General features: G+C 42.6%; 1 protein-coding gene and 1 long non-coding RNA gene across 4 annotated transcripts in view; one reads left to right on the forward strand and one right to left on the reverse strand.

Moving 5' to 3' along the window:
• The window catches only part of TIMELESS (timeless circadian regulator), a 1,506,051-nt gene that overhangs the window by 392,276 nt on the left and 1,089,858 nt on the right, over window positions 1-23,917 (forward strand). The gene's annotated exons all lie outside the window — the stretch shown is intronic.
• Window positions 14,880-16,326, reverse strand: LOC138581841 (uncharacterized). Its single transcript, XR_011304816.1, has 2 exons — window positions 15,759-16,326; window positions 14,880-15,613 (listed from the first exon to the last, which is right to left on the reverse strand). It is a non-coding gene; the product is annotated as an uncharacterized lncRNA (long non-coding RNA).

Raw genomic sequence — 23,917 nt, forward strand, 5'->3', positions numbered from 1 at the left:
AGGGTGGTGACTGGTCGATAATCTTACGTCGATTTGTGCCATTTGACAACATTTGCGCCAGAAGTGGGAAATTAATTGGCTTCCCCGGTCAGAGATTAGTATAGATGGGAATCCATGTAGCCGAACAATATTTTCGAGGAATTCCTTGGCTAGGACAGAAGCTGAAGGTAAACCTTTCAAAGGAATGAAGTGGGCCATTTTGGAAAACAAATCCACAATTACCAGAATGGTATTGTATCCCGAACAAGGAGGCAAGTCCGTAATAAAATCCATTGATAGGGTGTGCCAAGGTGCTGGCGGTATGTCTAGAGGTTGAAGGAGAACGGCTGGTCTTTTCTTTTGACCTTTATTTTGGGCGCAAACACCACAGGACATCACAAAAGATTTAACATCTTTTCGCCAAGAGGGCCACCAGAATTGTCGTTTCACCTTTTCCATTGTCTTGGCAATACCGGGGTGTCTCTCTATTAATGTATCATGATAACCTGAAATAACTAGTTCGTGTAAATCCTTGTGCGGCAGGAATAAGCGTCCTTGGTAATAAGGTAAACCATTATCTATGGTAAAGTCTGATCCCTTTTGTATCCAATCCTGTAGGACTGTAGGGTCCAGGAGTTGTTTCACTCTGACTTGAATGTCTTCAAGCGTTTGTAACAAAGTCATGCCTAGAATTCTCTGTTCGGGAATTATTGGTACTGGTTCTGAGTTTGTATCAGATTCTCCCATTCCAATTCGGGATAAGGCGTCTGCTTTGCCGTTCTTGCAGCCAGGTCGATAGGTAATCATGAAATCAAATTCAGCGAAAAACAAAGCCCATCAGAGCTGCCGTGATGACTGAGCCTTGGCGGTTTTCAAATACTGTAAATTCCGGTGATCAGTGATCACCGTGATGGTATGTCGAGCGCCAAGCAGGTAATGCCGCCAGGCTTTAAAAGCGGACTTTATGGCTAACAGTTCTTTGTCAGTGATTGCGTAATTAATCTCTGGTGCCGAGAATTTTCTGGACCAAAACGCTACGGGATGCAGTTGGTTGGTTTCAGGATCTCTTTGAGACAGAACTGCCCCCATGGCTAGGCTGGATGCGTCAGTTTCGACGACATACGGGAGATCTGGACGTGGGTGTTTCAATATAGGTGCAGAGGTAAACTTAGCTTTTAAATCCTGCAAGGCCTGCTTGGCTTCTTCAGACCATTCAAAATGTTTATTTTTCCTCAAGAGTGTAGTAATGGGTTGTACTATGCGTGAAAATTCCGGGATAAACCTGCGATAGAAATTGGCAAAGCCGAGCATGCTTTGAACCCCTTTTTTACAGAGCTAGGTGATGGCCATTTGAGGATGGCATCCACTTTTCTTGAGTCCATTCGGACTCCTTTGGGTGTCAGGATGAAACCGAGAAACTCAACTTCTGTGGTATGGAAAACAGATTTCTCCAGTTTAGCAAATAGTTTGTTTTGGCGCAGTTTTTCCAGAACTGCCCTAACGTGTTTTCTGTGATCAGATTCCGAAGAGGAGTACACTAGAATGTCATCGATATAGACGACAACACAAACATCGATGAGTTCCCGAAGGACATCATTCATGAAGAATTGGAAGGCAGCAGGCGCATTGCACAACCCGGAAGGCATTACCTGGTATTCGAATAATCCATATTTTGTACGGAAGGCTGTTTTCCATTTGTCGCCTTCTTTTACTCGCACCAGATGATATGCCCCCCGGAGATCTAACTTGATGTATATGCAAGCGTCCTTCACCTGGTCAAGGAGTTCAGGAATCGGAGGCAGAGGATAACGGTTTTTAACCGTTATCTGGTTCAATGCGCGGTAATCGATACAAGTTCTAAGGTCGCCTTCTTTTTTAGGCACAAAGAACAAAGCCGAGGATGCCGGGGACTTTGACGGGCGAATAAAACCATTGGCGAGGTATTGATCCAAATATTGTCTCAAATGCAGGTTCTCAGGTTCGGTAAGGGCATAAATCCTGCTACAAGGGGGTTGTGCACCGGGCACCAGATCGATTTGGCAATCGTACGATCGGTGAGGAGGTAACGTGTTGGCCTGTTCCTTTTGGAAGACGTCCTGAAAGTCCTGGTATTCCGGAGGTAATTGCATGGAGGCAGAGGTTAACGATGCTAGATATATCTTCAGGTTTTCTGGGTAGCATGTTTGTGCACAATCCGGGAAGGTTATTCTCTTAGCTCGCCAATCAATTCGAGGATTATGTGTCTCTAACCAAGGAATTCCAAGAATAACCTGAAACCGTGGAGCCTTGATTACATCAAACACAACTGCCTCCCGATGGCCGTCAGGACCAATAAGAGTCACCCCAGTAGTGGAATGTGTTACCGGTCCAGAGGCAATTTCAGTTCCATAGACTGTGGTGATGACATCTTTGCTGGTTTTAGGACAGAGCGGGAGATTAATCCTAGAGGCCAATTCACGATCCACATAGTTTCCAATAGCCCCACTATCGATGTATGCCTTTATTGCATGCAACCGCTTAGGCTTTTCTGGATCTACGAGAACCATTGGCACAATGAAATGCGAGGTCTGAGAGTTAGTTTTCAAGTTCGGCAAGCGGACCCCTACGCTTGTCGGGCTGAGTCGTTTCCCGAAACAGAGTCTTCATGGTTTTTATCTGCGGATCCTACCGCTTTTCGTGGCGGTTTTGCCGGGCAATCTCGTAGAAAGTGTCCAGAGTTCCCACAATAAAGACATAATTTTAACTGCCGCCTCCTTTCACGTTCCTTTTGAGTTAAGGGTTCTTTAACCCCTCCAATTTGCATAGGCTCAGAGACATCAACTCCCTTGGGGTTAGCATGGGTCTTGACCAACACCCGGGTCTCAAACCTGGACCGATCTGTTTTTCTGTTTTGAAGTCTGTGATCCAATTGGACCACTAAGTCTATATATTCTGTGCATTCTTGGGGCGGATTTACAACTTGGGCCAAGACATCGTTAAGTTCTCCGCGTAGACCTCGATAAAATAACGTGACTCTTTTATCCTCTGGCCATCCCGTTTCCACAATTAGTCTATTAAAGGTTGCAATATAGGATAGGAGGTCCTGATTGCCCTGTCGCAGGGATAGAAGTTCGTCATCCAGAGCCTGCCCCTGAGAGTGTCGAGCAAATAACCTTTGCATGCTTGCTTGAAATCCTTGAAAATCACGGAGAATCGGGTCATCTTGAGTAACCAGTGGAACTGACCAATCGGCAGCGCAGCCGCTGAGATATGACAATACAAAGGCTACTTTGGTCTGATCATTAGGGAAGGCCCCAGGTCTGCATAGGAAGTGCAAACGACACTGATTCATGAATACGGCGAATCGTTTGGGGTCCCCAGCAAAGCGTTCAGGTGGGGCCAGCGGCATGTTTCCAGGTAGATTAATCTGCACAGGGTTACTGGGAACCACAGGAGCGGGGTTCCCTCCGGAACAGGGAAGAGGAGTTTGTCCAGCTTGACCTTGCAAAAGCTGTCTGGCCAGGTCATCAGTTCTTTCCTTTGATATTATTAATTCCCTCTTGAGGGCATTAGTCTCTTGACGAGCGGCATGTACTTCGGCCCGTAATACCCCCAGTAATTGGGCCAACTGATCAGTCTCAAAAGTTTCCATAGCGGCTGGGTGGGAATTTGTAGGAAGGCTTCGCGTTCTGTAACGCTCACCTGACTCCCACAGGTGCGCTGGCCTGGTTCGCGCTGCTGTGTCCTCGTCTAAGGTGATGCGCAGGGTTCGGAAGACGGACTGGACCGGGCCCCAGATCTGGCTTGTCTGACTCGCAGAAGTATCCTTCTGTAGGTGAGAATATGGGGTTAACTGTCTGCAGGGTAATACAATCGGCCTCCCACTTACCCCTCTCACCCTCCTCAAAACCCTTCTGTGCTTCCCCGTAGCGTCTCACCTTAGGGTCTGGAAGGAGGAGCTCTCCATCCTGCTTCTGATGCAGGGGCGCGTTGGTATCCAGTTACGTCACTGGATTTTCGGATGGGTGAGAACCAAACTTGCTTGGCTTCCAGGTAAGTTTTCTAAAAGTGGTTCCCCTTGTGTCCATGCATTAATGTTCTAATGCTAGTGTCTTTTTCCCCATTGGGGCCGGGGTACGGAATGCCGGGGAACAGGCACCGACCCGAGGTGAGCGGTGAAATCCTTGTGGAGATCAGGTAAGTCTTTAATGAGTGTTTTGGTAATGTCTTTTCATTCACTCATTAACGCTGATGTCTTTTTCCCCTTAGGGGCCGGGGTCCGAAAATGCCTGGATGCGGCGCGGACCCGAAATGAAAAGGGAATGACCCCACAGGTAAGTCTTGACATGGAGTTTTAGCTTCCCTTTTCCCTTCTTTCTCTCACCTTTGTTCTTCTTTTTCTCCCTAGGCGCGGGGGCGCGACTGCGAATCCGGATGGTCGCTGCAGAACATGGAGGCGCCCTGTAAAGGTGAGTAGAATGCGGCGCTGCAGCGATTGATGCGATGTGCTTTTAAAAATAAATGTCTTCCTTTTCAGGATTGTCGGCGAAATGTCTCTGGGATGCAGATTTAGCAGGTGAGGCCTTTTCCTTCTTCTGTTCTCGTGTTCCCTTCCTTTGCAGGTGATTCAGGATGCTGGCAGGTGTGGCAGAAGTCAAGATGCAGGAGCAGACACGGTGAGCGTCCAGCTGCTAGATGCAGAACAACGCGAAGCACGTGTGGCTGATCGGTTGTGGTTTAAATAGCCTTGGAAGAAGTTCCTAGAATGTGTCCTTCCTCCAATCAGGTATGTATCCTTCCCTGACAACGCCCGGGTGGTAAATGAATCCCACAGGTAAAGTAGTTCCTTTCAGGCCTCAAGGAGGCCGGGGTTCTGCAGCATGGTCTGCATCAGGTAAGTGCACCCAAACACTTTCATAATGAGCCTGGCGCCTATGGCGCCAGGACTGACGTTTTCTATGAGCCTGGCGCCAGGACGCTGTCCAAAGGACCCCTATAAGGGGTTGCTGGGAGCTTCCCCGGGGACTTGATGTCCGCTTTCGGGGACGCAGGGCCTAAGCCGGCTCCTCGGGAGCGGGCATCGTGACATATTCTGCACTACTTAATGTAACAGACCAAGTGGGTGGGCCAAGGTTTCTGATCATACAACGTACATTTCCGTGACGTCGAAACCAGTCCTCTTTAGTACCACGCATATTTGCTAATAGATTTGTAATATTTGATTGTAAAACCTCATCTTTTTGTTGCACTTTTTGTAATAATTATGTAGCTGTCATATTTTGAAAGTGTGATCTTGATTTTAATGTGTGCAACTCCGTAACATAAAGTTGCTAGTTAGCTTTCAAAGAGTAGGTGGAATATGTATTCCCAGATTTAGACAAAATGTGGATCTTCAGAATACATCCGTAATGAGCGGTATTCTGATGGTGATATTTGAATAGGTCTATCATCGTACCGTCCTCCTTTGCCAGTAGGAAAGAGTAGAGGAAAAGGACGTGCTTCTATACTTTTTTTCCCATATGCTGATTGGTGATCCTTTTGTTTGACGCATTTGATACGTTTCCAGTGCATCTTCTATGGTGTCATTGGAGTGCAATGGATGAATTGTATAATGGTCTAAAGTGTTTGATATTGTAGCAGGATCTAGGAGCTCAAATTGACCAGCTTCTTGTGTCTCTTGAATTATTTCAGTTGTATCCTTCAAGTTTTCTTCAATATTAATTTCTTTGTAATATTCATTATTCTCTTTAAGATTTTGCAAGGCTTCTCTAACTTTGTATAAATCTGCCAGCTGTTGCCAAATTTTTGTCTTTTGTAGGTACTCCATTTACCAAGATAATTAAAGATTGTTGCATTGGACGTTGCACTCCTAGAGTGTGCACATTTTCTTTTAGATCTAATGGTAAATACACTACTTTTCCACAAATACCTTTCACTAATTCCGAGGGAGATAATTTTGCAGTTTTTGGTTGAAGGTGTATTATTGCTTGAAATGGGTGCACTGTTGGAATTATGATGCTCTCATATAAACTAAGTTGTTGACGGGGTTTTGGTGGTGGATATAATTCCAAATTATTTGTGATAGCACGTGAAGGAGTTTGGTTGTTAGGTTTTGTAGTGCAGTAACTACAAAGTATTACAGGGTCACTTATTTCGTATTTGTTTTCTGCTATAAGGTAGAGAGCTAATTCAAACCATTTAGAATCTTCATTGTCTTCTATTTTGTATGATTGGTCTACAGTTTTTGTGTTACTTTTATAAAAAGTTCTGCGGCAACATACACACACATGGTTTGGTACTTCAGCTGATGTACTTTTAAATTTTAGTATTTCTTTTTTGTATGTGTAGTAAAAGGTTGCCATGTTTAGAATTGTTACTAATTTGGTTTACAGCTATTCCATTCTGTAAGTGGGTTTCACTTCCAAAATATTTTTTCTGGATATAGTCGATTTCTTCTAGTAGGTCTTTTGCTGTACCATGTAGAAGAATGATTTAAATTGGCTAGTGCTAATGCAGGACTTTTAGCATAGTACAGTTTATAAACTAGATTTCTTATAGTTGAAGTGTTGATATCCTTTTGATATCATGGAAGGTGGTTTTGCAACTAGGTCCTGTAATGCAGGCCAATGAATGTCCTTGTAGTCCTGTGTACTTGCGTACTGGACATGTATCCATATTTTGCAGTAGTTTAATTTTGATTTTGTCTTTGCTTTTCACATATTGATTGAGGAATTGGCGTAAAGACTTGAAAAATTGTTTGGGAATGTTACACATTGATGTGCATAGCCATTTGTACACTAGACGTTCTGATTGTTACGCTCACCTGGACCCCACAGGGGCGTCGAACGGAATTGAGCTGTTACGGACTCCACCAACGTGACTCGTAGTGCGGTGATGGCTGACTGGACTGGCCCTCCTAGTTTCGTCTGCTTGACCCGTAAGAATAATCTCCTTATAGTTTGAAAAGATGAGCTCTCCATCCTGCGTGGAAGGCAGGGGCGCGTAGAAAACCAGTTACTTCACTGGTCTGAAGGAGTTGGGCGAGTTCCAGACAACTGATGACTCCGAGGTAAGTAGCATATAGTTATTTAGAGTTCAAAATGTCTGTTATTCATTCTTGCCCCTCTTTTCTCCCTTTTTTCTTGCAGCTTGAGCCGAGGGATGATCACCTCATTGGAATCAGAAGCCCTTAGGTAAGAGTCTGTATTACCCAAACCTTCAGCCGAAAAATAATGGTCCTAATGTATTTAACTGACTACCTTCTGTCTCCCTACAAGTGCAGCGTAAGGAGAAATGGTGTGCAGAAGAAGAATGCCTCGGGCAATGAACTCAAGTAAGTATCTTGCGGTGAAAGAAGATTGTCCTTGTCGGCATTCGGCTCACCTTGTTATTTTGTTTTGTCTTTTCAGATAGCAGGATTTCGGCGACGAGGCGATGGAGGCTGCGCCTGGTCGTGGAGATGGTGTGAAGACTGGTGAGTATGGCGCGGTGCTGCAGCTGCCGATGCAACGCGTTTGAATTTGAAGTCTTTTTCTCTATTCGATGGTGCGGCAGCTCTGAGAACTGCTGATGATCAAAAGGTAATGTCCTTGTTCTAACTTTTCCTTCTTTCCCTTCTTTCTAGGATCTGGTCCGGAGTTGAGGCGGGCGTGGCTGAAGACAGGATGCTTGAATAACGCAAATCGTGTGCTGTTCATCAGGCGTGGTTTAAATAGCCTTCAAAGTAGTCCCAGGTAAGAAGTCCCAAAACCACACCCAAGCAAAAAATAGTCCCTAAAGAAAAGTAATCCCTTCCAGGCCTCACGATGGCCTATGCTTAAGTTCCTTGCAGCATGGTCTGCATGAGGTAAGTTTAACAATATGAGCCTGGCGCCTATGGCGCCAGGACCGCGCCCGTATAGCCCCTAACTGGGATTGTGGAAATCCCCGTGGGTGCTTGGATGCCTGTTTCCTGGGCAGATGGACTTGATCCTGATGTCCGGGGGCAGGCATCATGACACTGATTCAGTTGAATGGAGGGATAATTCTAAGTTTTCAGGACATACTTTTGTAAGGAGTACTTCTTGTTCCATTATGGTATTAACTTTTTCATAACCTCGACCACTGCCATGTATGGCAATTGTATTTGTTTGCTTTTGTATGTACACTTCTTCATTAAAGTATGGTTCTGTGCTCGTAGTGTGACTGCATTCACCTCCGCAGATACTTAAGAAGTTCTTTCTGTTGACATTTTGTTTATTGAGAAGTCTTTTTTTTGTAATTTAGTTATTAGTTTTGTTAGTGGTTTAATTTTGTTTAACACTAAAATAAGTAACTTTCTTTTGAGAAGAATTGCACTGTATCAACGCTTCTAAGATTAATTTCCTACGATGGGTGTTAAGCGTTGAACCTGGTTTCTCTCCTGTTATAAGATTTTGAAGGACTTTGTGATGGAACATTTTGGCTAAAATACTTTTCTTGGTATGCTTACTTTGCTTCTTTAAATCTAGATATAGTTCAGTTTTATCTGTAGTGATAGCTGATTTTCTGCTAAATGTTTTGGTTTGGTTTACATTTTGATAGAGGAGGCAAAGTTTTTGTACTTGAAACTTCTTTTGTGTCACTAAATGAATGTATTAGCTGTTTTGTTTCAACTTTTTTACAAATTGTGCTAGAGATGGATGCTTATGTTGGACACTTTTATTTTCATTTGCTCCACTTCTGCGTTTCTTTCTACGGACTTGATTTTTGGTAGGCATTCTTTAGGGTCTGTTGAAAAAAATAAAGGTATGGGTAGGGGTGTTCTGCAATGTATGTGTGCTGTGTGCATGAGTGTTTGAGTAATATTATAAAGATGTATGTAATGGTGTGTGATTGTGCATTGGGATCTACTAGTAGGGATGGGTATTCTTGAATTAATGTGTTACTAAACTGGGGTTCAGATGACAGAAAAAAGTAAGCTAGTGGTGTGGAGAAGTATAAATAGTATATCTAATGCTATACAATTAAAACAGTTGTTTGTTCTATAACATCTAAATTCTAGCGGTTCAGTTGGGTAATTTGTGTGTCGAAAAATAGGAATTTGTGGGCCATTCTGGCTGTAAATCGCTGTTTAAGACATGGGGATTTTTGGACAGAATGGTTCAGAATCTCTATTTTTAGGCACAGAAATAGCATGAATTAACCTTACTTTTTTTTCTAAGTTCTTTGTACTTCACATTCGGTTGCTTCTTTTCAGGAGAATGGTCTTCACTGCAATTGTAAAAGAAACAAATTAGTAATATTGTTTTGTATATAGCACTGTTTTTAATTTAGACATTTATTTTTTTAATTGAAATCCTCAGCGCCTTCCTCAAAACCATTAAAACTATCTTATTTACATAAGATACGTCGCACCAGTTGAATACATATATGTTCTTAATGAACAAATTGTATTGCAATGACTAACTGTAGCACACAAAATATCTTTACTATGTCTTGTGAAATTTATAATGTACCACTGAATACCATTATTCAAGTAACTAAGCTCTTCCAAGTAATAGTGCCTCAATGTCATGGGCTGCTTGTCCTATATAAATGTAAGTAATTAAATAAAGAAATGTAAAAAAAAATGTAATTGTACAAGTATTATTGTTTGAGATTTGAATATAGTGTGCATGCAATTTTGTTTGACTATATGTAGTCTATATATTTAATTTCAAAAATGTTAGTTTAACATGATTTGAGTGTGCGTATAAAGAAATTAAATAGTATAAAGATTTGTAAGTGACAGTTGATTTTAGGAGAGTGAAAAAAAGACAGATTCATTTTACAGATTATACAAGCTAAAAGTCAGTTAGAAAATAAATGTGTTCATGTACTGTAAAGAAAATATGCATACCTGTAGTTTGTGTTCATGCATATGGATGTGCATGGAGCTGCAAGTAGAAATCTTGGAGACTTGTACAATATTTCTTGTAGATGGTGCTTGCCAATGATATGACACTTGTACTCGGAGATTCACAGTACATTTGCAGTGCTGATCTATGATGATGCAGTTAGATGTAGAGGTCTTGAATGTGATTGGTGGATGGTCATGTGACTGCTTAGCTACATCCAATGAGGGAATGGCCCAGAGAGTGAACTGGAAATGGTAGAAGGGCTGTTCATGTTAAGATATGTCAGCGGACATCGGGTGTTACATCCGGGGATTTTTGGGTTCAGAAGTCATGCAAATGAGAATGAGCACTGAAAGAGATTGGTCATGGAAAGTTTAGTGGGTGTGTTGTGCCAGGAGAGAGTTTCTCAGATACTCTTTTTGCTGAGAGAACAACAGATAGCTATGGCTGTGTGTTTCAGAAAACAGATTGTTTGGATTTTGGGAGACTCGTGGATACATTGGTTGAAGGTGCATGCAGAAACCTGTGGAGTAGCTGTAGATCTTGGATTCCCACATGTGGAAGTACACTGGCATGGAGTACATGGAATTAAGTGGTTGGACTTGTTACGGCTCTGTGCTACTTTGGAGTCAGAGTAACATCCAAATATAATTATAATTCATTGTGGAGGGAACAGTTTAGGACATGTCTGGAATTTCTTTGCAATTTGCAATGAAAGAAGGACTTGGGAAGGTCATGGACATGTTTCCAAATTCTCAAGTAATTTTTTCACGGATTGCGCAGAGACAAATATGGCTTCGTTCTTCTTAATTTGGTCCACAAATGGAGAAAGCAAGGCGCAATGTCAATAAGGCTGTTTGAGCCTTTCTAAGAGATTTTGGCATGTCCTCTTTTCACAATGAAAATATTATGTTTCGTAGTACATACATTTTTCACAGAGATGGAGTACATCTAACTTATGCTGGCAATCAGATTTTTCTAAGAAACATACAAAATGCATTGCAACCTTTTTTAGAATTACAGCATCCATTTTGAAATAGGTATTGAGTATTTATAATTTTTGAAACACAAACACCTCCCAAAGGCTCTTTACAGAGCCACCACTTCCTCCGAGAGAAAATTGCAATGGTTATGATAGGATAGCACCCCAACATTTTAGATGTCCGCGGACTGTCCGCAGACTTCTAAAAAATACAAAGAGCCCTGCTTCATTTATTTTCACTTCTATTTTTTAACTGTGAAAGGTGGCTCTGAAAAGAGCCTTATTTTTTTTGATTTTTGTTATTTTATATATTTTTTTGTTTTTTTATACACGACACACTAGGAGAGTAGGGAAAAGGAGGGTAAAGGGGGGACACCAACCACAGGGATAAGAAAGGGCGAGCTGAGAGGAAGATGTAGAGTGGGTTTTATTTGGGTAGTGAGCAGGTCTTCTCGTGCTCTGAGACGATAGTCTCAAAAGCACTACGAAGTCGCTCCCCCCTGCAGAGTATTGTCGCAGTACATACACACAACTGTGACCCTCGAAAGGTAAGGGTCATCAGCATTATGTATGGCCTGTGAGGCAGCTTGAGGAAGATGCTGTCCCACAGAGGTGTTCCTTGTGGTGACAGCATCAGAAACGGAGGATGAAGTAGAAGAAATCGGCCTACTATACTCCTCGCAAGGTACAACCTTGCGAATGGCCCCAGAGTGAAATGACCTTGGGTGTCGCTTCATGGTAGTGGTCCCAAAGCTGTACGAACCATGCCTCCCGCGACGAAGTACCATTTTGCACTCAATGCAGTTGAATCGGTTCGCACGAGCCTTAGGACCATCCCCATGAATGGTAAATAACTGCCACACCCAAGACTCACGCCGAGTACGGGTAGTAGGGATTTCCACTACCTCATTCTCGTCATCCTCTTCCTCCTCTGCATCCTCACTCCTGTTCCCCTCTTCAGGCCCTTGGGGAGGTGGTGGTGGTGGAGTGGGTGGGGGTGGTGCTGAAGCAGGTGCAGCACCAGGTGGAAGTAGTGCAGCCATGGATGCTATCTCGATGATGGTGTAATCTGCAAGTTGCAGGAAAAATAGCTGTGCTCTGAAGAATAGCCAGAAACACAATGAGAATAAGCTCTAGGGCGTGGTCTTTCATAGGGGTGCTTGTACGTGGTTCGCGGACATGCGCGCTGTCCGCGGACAGATCGAACACAAAAAAAGGTTCAAAAACTTTCAAAAAGTATGTAGAAACTCAGGATCAGTATGTGGGACTTGTGCTATGGTGAGTTTGTATTGAGAAATATTGTGGATTACTTGAAAATGTAATTTTAAATTGTTCAGGGACACGAACAGTGTCCGCATTCAGAACACGCGATCCGCATGGGCGCGGTCACATGATCGCTTCCCGAACATGTTCGCGAAGGAAGTGGCTGTCCGCAGGACACCAAATGCACGGACATTGGTTTGCGCATGCGCAATGATGTTCTACGGACACTGGGCCCTGAAGTAATTAAAAGTGCGTCACACGTCAAACGAACAGTTATGGACAACCGTTTGTTCTTAGAACAGTTTAACTTGCTTGCGAACAATACGGACAGACATAGCGTCCTCAGGATACCTCCATTTTCGTTAACTACGAACATTTCGGAACACCGCTTGTATTCTTGGAACAGTTTCAACTTGCTAGCGAACAGTACAGACAGGTATAGTGTTCTTCAGGACACCTCCATTTTCATTTGTTTACGAAAATTTCAGAACCGTGCTGTCCGCGGACACCTAAATTGTTTTTATTAAAAAAAAAACTAATTACAGCACAATATAAAAGTTTAACTTTATTTAACATATATTAACAATTTATGACAGAGAAGGTGAGGCAGAAACGGAAACAAAAACGGGAGAATTAGGGGTTTCAACATGATTGGTATCGGGTGAAGAAGGGATGGAAGTCTCATCAAAACGTTTTGGGTTATGGAGAGGGTTTGGGGATAATTGACTGGGATATGGTGAGGGGGGACAAGTACATGAGGGACAATGGTATGAGCTTTTTGTTTTAAAATGATCCTCAACAAAAGTTTTCAAATTATTAAAATTGGTCAAAAATAAATACATTTTTTCTTTCATGCTGTCAAGAGTGTTATCCGTAACAGTTACTTCAGAGGTATTTTCTATTTTGGTATGCTCTGTACAAAAAAATATATATATGTTAAATGTATATAAAATAATAATAATTAAATGATTTATATTGTAAAGTGTGTACCATTAGTTTCACTATCTTCTGACATTTCCTCATGTGGGAAATGCTCCTCTAGCCATTCCAGAGTACTAGACGTTTCTGTGAGAAAAAAAAAGATAATATTTTTTTTTTATCTAATACAGAAAGTTCATAAATATGAGTAGAATGAAGTACACTTACTATTTCAGGTAAGATATGTTCTGAGTACTCTGTAGGTCTGGTCTTGCTCTTAGTTGTGCAGTGTCTGTGAGGTAATTTTGTTGGAAGCCAATTTATCTTCTTTTGGTATATTCCATTTTAGAACATATTGTATTTAAATGAATGGTTAGTGTGATACATATATGGGTTACATATTATATGTAGTAATACATAAGAAATGTATGTGTGCTGCTTTGTGAATTTTTCAAATGTTACTATGTTATGATATAACAATTAAACATACCCCCCCAGAGTTTTTAGGTAGTGGTACTGTCGTCCGAACATGTCCGCGGACATCAAATTCAGTAGAAGGGGTTCAGTATGTTCCATATTACATGTACATAAAGTCAAAGTTATTATTGTTAAGTTGCGCTACTAAAAACCTATGAAATTCAGTGAAAAAACTGTTATAGGGACGTTATGGTTCCAAGTAAAACCGAAAACCCCCTGAAATTCGCCAGTTATGGTAAGCTAAGCAACCATAACACGCGCCACCACCGTGCACTGCTAAGACTAACACCCACGACATCAAAGATGACATCACAAATGTCATTGATGACATCACTGATGACATCACATGTCTGGCTCACTCTTTTTTCGTTTGCTGACTATCTAGGCCACGTGGTTTTCTTCAGTAACAGTTAGAAACTAAACATTTTTTTATTTGTAGACCTATCCTTCAAGTAGGTTCTTACAGTAATTCCCTTAGAGTCAAGTCACATCATATGAAACATATACATAGGGGAAGACACAAGCTTGGAAGACCGCAATCCTTTTTGTGACTAAAGATAATCAATAGAGTTATCAGCACTTTCTGATGGTTCTGTTGTTTTTTATGGCTTTACTTTCCCTGTATATGGTCATATTTGTATACATTTTACTCACACTACTTTCCTTAGGGTCCAATCACATCAAGTGATACATATACATATGGTAAATGGTAGCTTTGAAACAGAGCAATCATTTATTTGCATGAAAATAATCAGTTAGGTTATGAATTGTTTCTGCTACTACTTGTGCTTTTTTGCTAACTTCACTTTCCCTGTATATACCCATATTGCTATGTGTTCTTGTCTCTTTGTGTTTTGTCTATAGTAATGCAATTATGTAATACATGGGTTTTATTAGCTACTTATTACATATTTTACAGTACACAAAAATATTAAGAAAACAATTATCATTTCATTATTCAACATATTAACATTACAAATATTATACCTTTATCTTGTATGCTGCACACAATGCTATGTTTCTGCATGAGTAGCTTAGTATACTAGATAGAACCCCATAATAGAATGATATTTATATCAATGCATCATTCAATGCACTAATTAGGGTATGATATTTATTGCAATGATCCTTGACACTTTTTTCACAACATTATAATAAGAATCCCTTGTACACATTTCATGACAAGTACATACACATGTCACTGATGATGTGATGTCATCAGTGACATTTGTGATGTCATCTTTGATGTCGTGGGTGTTAGTCTTCACATAACAAGGGTTTCAAAAGCCGTAAAGACTAAATTTGAAAATTTATGAAATGATTTTAAATGGTATCCAGCAGGATATCCTACTTATTCCAACTTAGAACAACCCAAGGTCACCATAAGAAGCATAGAGCAACATCATTTTACACAAAGAAAAACGTATTTTCTTTCTGACTTATTTATTTCACAAAAAAGAGAGAGTGTGTTTAACAAATACATAAAATTCATTACTTTCAACAAAGACATACAGTTATAATTTGAGCAAAATCTAAGTGCAATTACGGTTTAAGCAAAATTTAAGTGCATTTTATGAAAGTCCGCCAATTGGTCTAGGCAAAATATAAATGCACTTGTAAGCAATATACAGGTCTGCCAACGTCCACTTTTCACTTGGTATATGAAGAGAAAAGAAAGAAAAAGGTCTCAAAGAGAATAAATCAATAAGCAATTGGGAACAGAATTTAAGTTCCATTCGACATTGAGACCGTTAGGACGTTTCGGCGGGCCACCTGTGAGGCCACTGGTGTTGGAAAACCGCCTTCCTCGGGGCAAAGTAAGTAGTGAAATTCCCTACGGGGAAGCAGACAAAATACTCCATCACATAAAGAAATGTATAGTTTGTACAAAAAAGAAAATCAATTGTATTACAACAAAAACATAATATCACATGCTGTATGCTTCTCAAACGGAAATCCTGGGTTGACAAGTTTAAATTAAAAAAACCATAATTTCTTTAAGGCTGATCAGTGATTTAAGTTAAGACTACTAATTTAAACTGCCTAGAAGGGGAACCTTACCCTAAATGAATGAGGGGGAAAACTTCAAAGGCAGGAGGTCAAGACGTCAAACAAGACCCTGGTGCAGAGCATGAGCAGGAGTGACTGAAGCAAGACACTGAAGTAAAGATAACATTAAAGAAAATATAAAAACAGGGGAGAAGTATATCTTTCAGTGAATCTGGAAAATACAGAATCTATGAAATGTAGTCATAACGAGATAAAGAGTGAAAAAAGAGAGAGAGCACAGAAAGAGAAATTACCTGAGTCTCTAAAAGATGTTATGTGCTCTTCTGCAATTATCGCGTACGGATCTTAAATTAATAGAACCCGATGATCATGAACATTCTTCAGAGTGGAGGAAATGATACCCTGTGATGAAGCAACGTTGGTATCAAAATGGATGTTGCGGTAACGAATACCTACCGGGGGGAAGAAAAGAAAAGAGGTGCCTAAAGGTCACAAGATTGCACAAATATCAAAACCAGAGTGTTATGCAAGATATAAAACATATAAAACAGTGAATAAGGCTTCTTAGCGGAGTAGGAAGTGAAGCAGAAATATACTTACCAATAGTTTGAGAATGAATCAAACGTAGCTCACAGTGTCAGTGAGGATCTGACGACAGTGAAAGAGATAGAATAGGGACTGAGTAAATAGCCGGCAGCGTGATGACGCGCGTTCCGGCTGCCGAATAGAAAACCTCGGTCGGCTGTTACGTCTACGCACTGCATCCTCCGACTTGTGGGTGGATGCGTGTGACGTATCCTTTTTCTCTATGATCTAGAGAGGAACGAGCGGGAGGTGAACTGACACACCTTCCCCGTGATTGGAGCATAAGACATATCCAATCACAGCGTGGCCCCTTAGCACACACCCCAAGAGGGAGGTGTATGAGGGCCGTTGAACTTGCCATACACAGCCGTATATAAGCGGAGCCGCGTTTCGTCACTAACATGTGACTCTGTGAGAGGAATTATACTGTGGCATTATGGTAGATATTAGAATGGTGGAATAAATTCCTCATTTAATCCCCTAATATGTGTACCCAATCGGAAGATCCACCGGGCCTCTCTGTCTAACAAACATTTCTGTATGTTGGTAGAGTTTTGAACTGCTTCCAAGACCCACCATACTATATTGTTTGGTGAGTGTTTCAAAGTAAGGTAATGGTTAACTAAGGGCGCCGTGACAATTTTGCATCTTATGCGTGATCGATGTTCAGCAATTCTGACATGTACCGCTCTGCTGGTTTGTCCAACGTATCTTAGTCCGCAAGGACATTCAATGCAGTATACAACGTTCTTAGTTTTGCAATTGGTGAGATTAGGTAAAGTCCAAATTCGTTCATTTATTCTGAAATCTCTCATTTTTTTAGTGAAACTGCAAACACTACAGGAGCCACATGGGTAATGACCCTTGACTGAACGTAAATCCCAAAGGCCAGTTCTGGGAGTAGTGTTACGAAAACGAGAATGGATCAGTTTATCACGAATATTTGGAGCCCTTTTGAATGCAAAACGCGGCGGGGGCTCCTCGGGAAGGTCCAGTCTCACAATATCCCAATGTTTTAGGATAATTTTCTTGACTTCAAAGGCTTTGATTCCATGTGTTAGAACACAAGTCATGTTTTCAGCCTCTGATTGTGGAGTTTTATTGGTAAGTAGAAGGGCACGATCTGTAAAAAGTGCGCGTTTCCGAGATCTTTTAATGAGAGATCTGGGATAGCCTCTGTCCCGAAATCTGATGTCTAACTCATCTGCTTGTTGGTTAAAGTCGTAAAGGTCAGTGCAGTTTCTTCTAATTCGTAGATACTGCCCATACGGGAGATTGTCCTTGAGATGCCGAGGGTGGTCGCTCGTGTAGTGTAGCAGAGTGTTCCTTGCACTAGGTTTCCTATGTAAGCAACATTTAAGCTCACCGTCTTGATGTTTGATGATGAGGTCAAGAAAAATAACTTGATTCTTAGAATATTCAAGTGTAAAGTCTTAGCAGTGCACAGTGCTGGCGCGAGTTATGGTTGCTTAGCTTACCATAACTGGCGAATTTCAGGGATTTTTCGGTTTTACTTAGAACCATAACGTCCCTTTAACAAAGTTTTTTCACTGAATATATATATATACATCTACGGATGTAACTATATATATATATATATATGAGTATGTACCACCCCCCACTCTCCCTACTTGCAGGGCAGAGGCATTCCGAGTCCCAAAGTCCGTCGTGCAGCTCTCAACGGTTGTTTTCTTCTCCGGGCCGGTGTCGAACTTCGGTGACTCGACGTTGGAATGGAGAAAATGGGGAAATGTTATATTTTGCAAAATTATCGCTAAAGCCAGGGAACTCTGCGGGATGCTTCTGACCAGTATGGTGGAAGAAACAATCGGAGGGTCCTAGACGTGTGAGGGATCATGGGTACAGTGGACGTCACACTAGGGATAGTATTACTGGCACGCACTGTGTTGACGCCCATTTTCGAGTTTCGAAAAACAAACTGTAATACTCCGCAGCTTCCACTAGATGTCAGCCTATGCACAGCATGTGAATCTAAGCAGGTGCAAGCATCATATATATTTATATTAAAAACATTTATTTCCCAGGGACGATTCCGGCCACGGGCCAAAAGGCTAAGGGGTGAATCCGACCCTGTGGGAGGGTGATGGAGATGAAGCCACTGTTATTGTTATTGCAAGGGCGAGATGTGCTGTTTTTAGAAAGGGGAAGTGCTATGATGGGTTAGAGGATGGGGACTATGAGGTGTGGGAGGGTGAAAAGGGAGGGATGATCACTGGAGGGTAGGAGGAAGGAGTAGAAGAAAGAGAGGGTTTCAGTTGTTTGGAGCGCCAGCGGGCTCCTCTGGCTTGGGAGTTTGATAGGGGGCGGGGTGTTTCTCGATGGCGATTAGAGGGAGGGTGGGGAGCAATGAGATTGGCTGGGAAGCGAGGGTGGGTAGTCTTCATAGGAGGGGGGTGGTTGGCGCACCAGATCGAAGCTCTGATTTTATATTTTGATGGGGGGGGTGGGGTGTCGAGGCGTGGTGTAATGGGGAGTTCTCAGGTGGGCGGAGGGAGGGAGGGAGGGAGGGTAGGGAGTGATGGGTTTGGGTGGGACGGGAAGGAGGATTAGGCTTTTGAGGAAGGAGGAGGTTGGTGTACCAGAGTGCAACTCTGAAACTGGGGTTCGATGCGTGATGGTGGTAGGGGGTTGGGCGAGTGGTGATATGCTGAAGTGAGGTGAGCGGGGGGGGAGTTCTACGGATGTGTTTAGGGAAGGAGTGAGGGAGGTTGGGGAAGGTGGGTGCTAGACTGCGAGTGGTGAGTTTTGGGGACTGAGTGAGGATGGTTGGGAGGGAGCGGGGAGTACTAGGGGTCGCCATCTAGATGTGACAGAGCCTTACGAGGTAGGGTTCCGCACAGTAACTTTCAATGCTCAATCTAGATTAGATGTATGCTACGGGGTGGAATGCAACTCCATATCGCTTGAGCACAATATCTAGCTGTGACAGTCTTGAGAGGCAGAATTCAACACAGTAAACTTTCAGTGCACAATCTAGATTTGAGATCTGCTAAGGGGGTGGAATGGGGGGAAAACCTTTGTATTAGGGCTGGGAATACGAGAATGTTTTGTGAACTCTTTGGACACCCTTTGGAACATTATAGTGTTCTAGCTTAGGGTAGCCAGGAGGCTACATATTTATTAAGATGAGGATTTGGAACCTTTTGTTGACCATCTCTTTTGACATTATTTTGTAGGGTAGGGTGTTACTGGAGGGACCTTAGGTTAAGAACTTAATTATTCGAACACTCCACATTGAAGGTGTTGAATAACTGGAGAAAGATCACTTTGTCCATTTCTGTCACTTTTTTTTTGGAGAGTCCCCTTATTATTTGTAGAGATTTCCTTAGTCGCTGATGGCTTTTACTCCAACCCTTTCCAAGACAGAATATTGAATAAAAAATGTTAATTTGAACCACATTCAGCGGTTGTCATATGTCACTGCTCGGCCTAATCGCAAGACATAGCCACCCACAGACGGACAGATGGACACCCACAGAACGCTTGTGGTGTCTACGCCGCAACACTTGAGGCCTGACGCACAAAAGGTTTCATACCGAAGCACGACTTGCAGTATGTTGGTCTTCCGGGTTCAGTACTTAGTCAGGCTGTAGCAGGTAAGGGGTCTGGTAAGAATAGACCAACCTTGCAGGCGCCGCCTGCACTGGCTGGATTCAACAAAGTAGGTCTTTTGTGCACAGCATTTAAACCCCAATCCACGCGCACACGATAGATACGCACACACATGCACACACACACAATAGATACGCACACACACACACGATAGATACGCACACACGATAGATATGCACACACGATAGATACTCTTCTTTGTCCTTGCTTGTCACAGACTCTCCTCTTACTCATCAGATTTCCTCTCCCATTTCATATACCTTCCTCATCCATCTTCCTCATTAGACTTCATCAGACCTGCTTCCTCTTCGTCATTGGTTACTTTTTCTTGTCAGTTCCACTTCCCCTTTTGTCATTTCCTCCTCATCACTGTCCCGCATCCTTTTCCTCATGCATCTTCCTTGTCTGTCCTGCATCCCCATTCCACTTTCATCTTCTGCATCACAGTCCTGCATTCTCTTCCTTGTCTGTCCCTCCTCAATACATTCCTGCTGTCTTGTCCTTCAATCCTCCCAGTTCTACTTCTTTCTTCATAAGACTCCAGTTTTCTTTCATTTTCCTTGTCAGTACCTCTTTCTCTTCCTCATCCATTTTCTTCGTTACAGTGCCACTTCATCTTCCCCATTGCATTCCCCGATTCCTTTTACTCATCACAGTCCCACTTTGTCTACCTTCCTAGTCATTCCCCCTTCCGCCTCATCTTACTCATCAGTCTCCCTGCTCCTTCCTTGTAAGTCCCACTTCATCTTCCTCTTTGCATTCGCTTTTCATCACCCAAATTAGTCAGTTAAGCTTCTTCTAAATTGTCCACCTTTCCTGCCATTTCTGCTTACTCTTCCTTACCCATGCTCCTCATTGCAGTCCCACTTCCTCCTCCATTTCTATCTTCTTCGACACAGTCCCACTTACCCGGCCATCTTCTTTTTCACAGGCCCGCTTCCGAGTGCATCATGCAGGTGACTGCCCTGAATCCTCTTCCATTTCCGTCATCACAGTCCAAAATCCTCTCCCTCGTGCATCTTCATCATCAAAGTCTCCCTTCCATGTCCATTTCCTTATCCCAGCCCTATTCCTCATCAGTTCTTCCTCTTCCATCGTCCTAATAGGTCTTTCTTCCCTTAGCCATCTTGCTCATCACATTCCCCCTTCCTTGTTCCCATTCCTCACTGCAGTCTCTCTCCATCACTGTCAGTCCTGCTTCCTCTAACCCTTCAATGTTCCTTATTGCAGTCCTGTTTCCCATTCCTCACCCACCTTGTTCGGCATAGTCCTGCTTCCGTTTTCTCACCCATCTTCTTCGCATTCCCACTTAATCTTCTAGCTTCATCATTGCAGTCCCCATTTCTCTTCTTCTTCCATCTTGTCACAGTCACCCTTCCTTGTCAATCTTCCTCATCACAGTCCATCTTGATCGTCCTTCTTTGTCGGTTCCACTTCCTCCATATTTTTCTCATCACAGTTTTTCTTACTCGCCCATCTTTGCCAATTCCACTTCCCCTAACTTTTCCATATTCCTCGTCAATCCTGCTTCCTATTCCTTGCCCATCTTCATCGCAGTCCTGCTTCCTATTCTCCATCCATCCTCCTGATCACTGTTCGCTTCCTATTTGCTACCGGGGGTACGGCTTCCTCTTTCCCCTAGAGGTCTTGTTTCCTCCTCGTCCTTTATCCTTTCCTCCTAGCGGCAGCCCCGCTTCATCTATCCGCCTAAATCAATTCATTGTTTTTTAAAGTCTCTATAAAAAAAAGTCTAGAAACGATGGAAATACCAACGTTAATGTTCCTATACTCCATGAAAATGAAATGTTATGTCATTATTGTGTCGTTGAAAAGTTAGGTGAGGGGTGCACTCGATAGTCCAGCTGTTTTAGCCCCACTGTCCCACAATGTAATCCTCCATGTGTGCTTTCATGCATTGGTGACCAGTAAGGCAAATTCAGGTGTGCCAGGCTAAATTCCATCCAATAGGACCAAGGAATTCTCATTGCTGTAGTTGGTCATAGCCAGTCAGTATCCAACACACTCCCATTACTTAATCCTTTAACCTCAGTGGAGAGCAGTGAAGTGCGTGTAGGAGTAGACCACGGGACTGTTAAGCTGAGAGAGCTGTAAACCAGACTGCATTCCTCAAACTCCAGACTTCAGAGGGGCTGCACTGTGTTCATCAATGCCCCTCAGAGTGCCACTCTGGTGTTCAATCCCCCACCACCCCAAATCTGGTTTTAGCATTATGTAATTGGGTGAGTTGCTCCCTGGGTGCCTGTTATTAGTTACTAGAATTCCTTGCAGCAATGAAGTTGCATTGAACCAAGAACACATGCATTTAAATTGCACCCTCATGAGTGCAAGAGGCATAACAGCTCTGGAGAAGAGTGCTGGACTGTTAAGCTCAGAGAGCTGAAAACTAGAGTGTGCCCCTCACAGAAGAAAATAGTTTCCCATGCTACAAACAAAACATTAACTTCCAACACACCACTAATTCAGAATACTCACTATAAATATAAGGTTTTAATATCGGGAGTTTAAAGTGAGTACTATAAAGTAGCAGTGTGGCGCGAGTTAGGGTTTCATTTGGGGTAGATATATTTTCATAGACATAATATATAGATTCAAGAAAAAAAAGGGGGGTCTTCCCAGTCACCAGACCTACCAAACCAGGCCCTATAATATCTGAAAAACAAAGGTAGTAGGACTGTATAGTGAGCATTATGAATTAGACACTCGTGTAACCATGATTTCCATTGTCTGTTTTGTACATGCATTCTAGCAGTAATTTGGTCTAATGCTACCTTATTATTTTAGTGGGTAGATAGTCATAACTTAAGTGGGGCACTCTCTCACAGCTAACATATAGATCAAGTTCCAAGTTTATATCCAGGTGAACATACAGTTAACGCTAAAAGCTCACGAAAAAATTGATTTTCAGCTATCTGGATTTTATGTGGTTCCTCATAGCCCCATATTTCAGCACCAATCGCTTGCTTGCTTGTTGTGCATTATATTACTAGCATTGTAGAAAAGGAAGATTTTTAAACAGCATATTTTTACCATTGCATTTTAATTTAAAGTGCATGATATATTTGAGCAATTTGGCATATAAAGGTGTTTTTTTACTGTACTGTTGCTCAGGGAACCATTGTGGTGTCGGTGATTACTGGCATCAATAATTTTGGTGTGCACTTGGACTTGCATTGCCGACATGGCGGGGGTCGGGCGTGCGCACAGCCAGCAGCGTCAATTTCCCGCAATGCATTTTGCAGCCTGTATTGGCCGTCGGCCAGACACGCTGCTGCCGGTTTTGAGACAGACCCCGGCTCTGATTGTTTCTTGGGTATTATCTAGAACTGTACTGTCTTATGTTCTACCATTATAACGGCTCAGCTCTACAAGCACTGAATAATAAGGGTTTCTTCTCTCTCCGTGCGCCCAACAACAAAATGTATGCGTTGGGGATCTTGAGACTGTTTGAAGGACAGTTCTTGATACCTGCCGCGAATGGGGCTATCAAAGCTGCCTTAATGTCAGGTTGGACCATCGCTCATGGGATAGAACCTCACAAGCTTGTGAGGAGCATGCTCTCAAGATTGTAACGGACATTGTGGCTGTGTGGCGTGAGATAGGGTTTCATTTATAGTGGGGTATCGGCCGTCGCATTTCCACTCTGGTTCGCTCGCATTGGCGCATTCCTGGCTAGGTGGTCCCCCACAACTCCTTGACTGTGTTCCTTGCAGCTCCCTACCACGTGTTCCTCGCGCTTCTGGTTCGTCGCATCGCGTGTCCCTGATCGCTTGGTCCCTCGCAACTCTTGACCGCCTGTGCCTCGCGTCTCCTTCCTCTTGCACCCACACGTCCCCTTTTGCTCGGTCTCATTGGCTGCACTGTTTTTGCATTGCATTGTCCTGTGTTCTGTTGTATTCTTCCCTCCTCTAGGTTATCATTTGTCGACTGCTCTTGCTCTTTGTATTTTGTGTTTTTTCCTCACTGACTACCCTGTTTTTGCATTGTATTGCTTTGTGTTGTGCTGTTTTCTTCCCTCGTAGGTTATCTGTCGAATGCTCTGCTCTTTATATATTATTTGTGTTTTTCCTCACAGACTGCCCTGTTTTGCATTGTATTGCCCTGTGTACTGCTGCACTCTTCCTAATTTTAGGTTTACATTTGCCGTTTGCTTTGTCCTTTTGTATATTGTTGTGTTCTGCTGTGGTTCACCCTCCACTTGGTTCTATTTTTGCTA

The sequence above is a fragment of the Ambystoma mexicanum genome, chromosome 3q, assembly GCF_040938575.1.
Source record: "Ambystoma mexicanum isolate Mex_15411 chromosome 3q, UKY_AmexF1_1, whole genome shotgun sequence".
NCBI lineage: Eukaryota > Metazoa > Chordata > Amphibia > Caudata > Ambystomatidae > Ambystoma > Ambystoma mexicanum.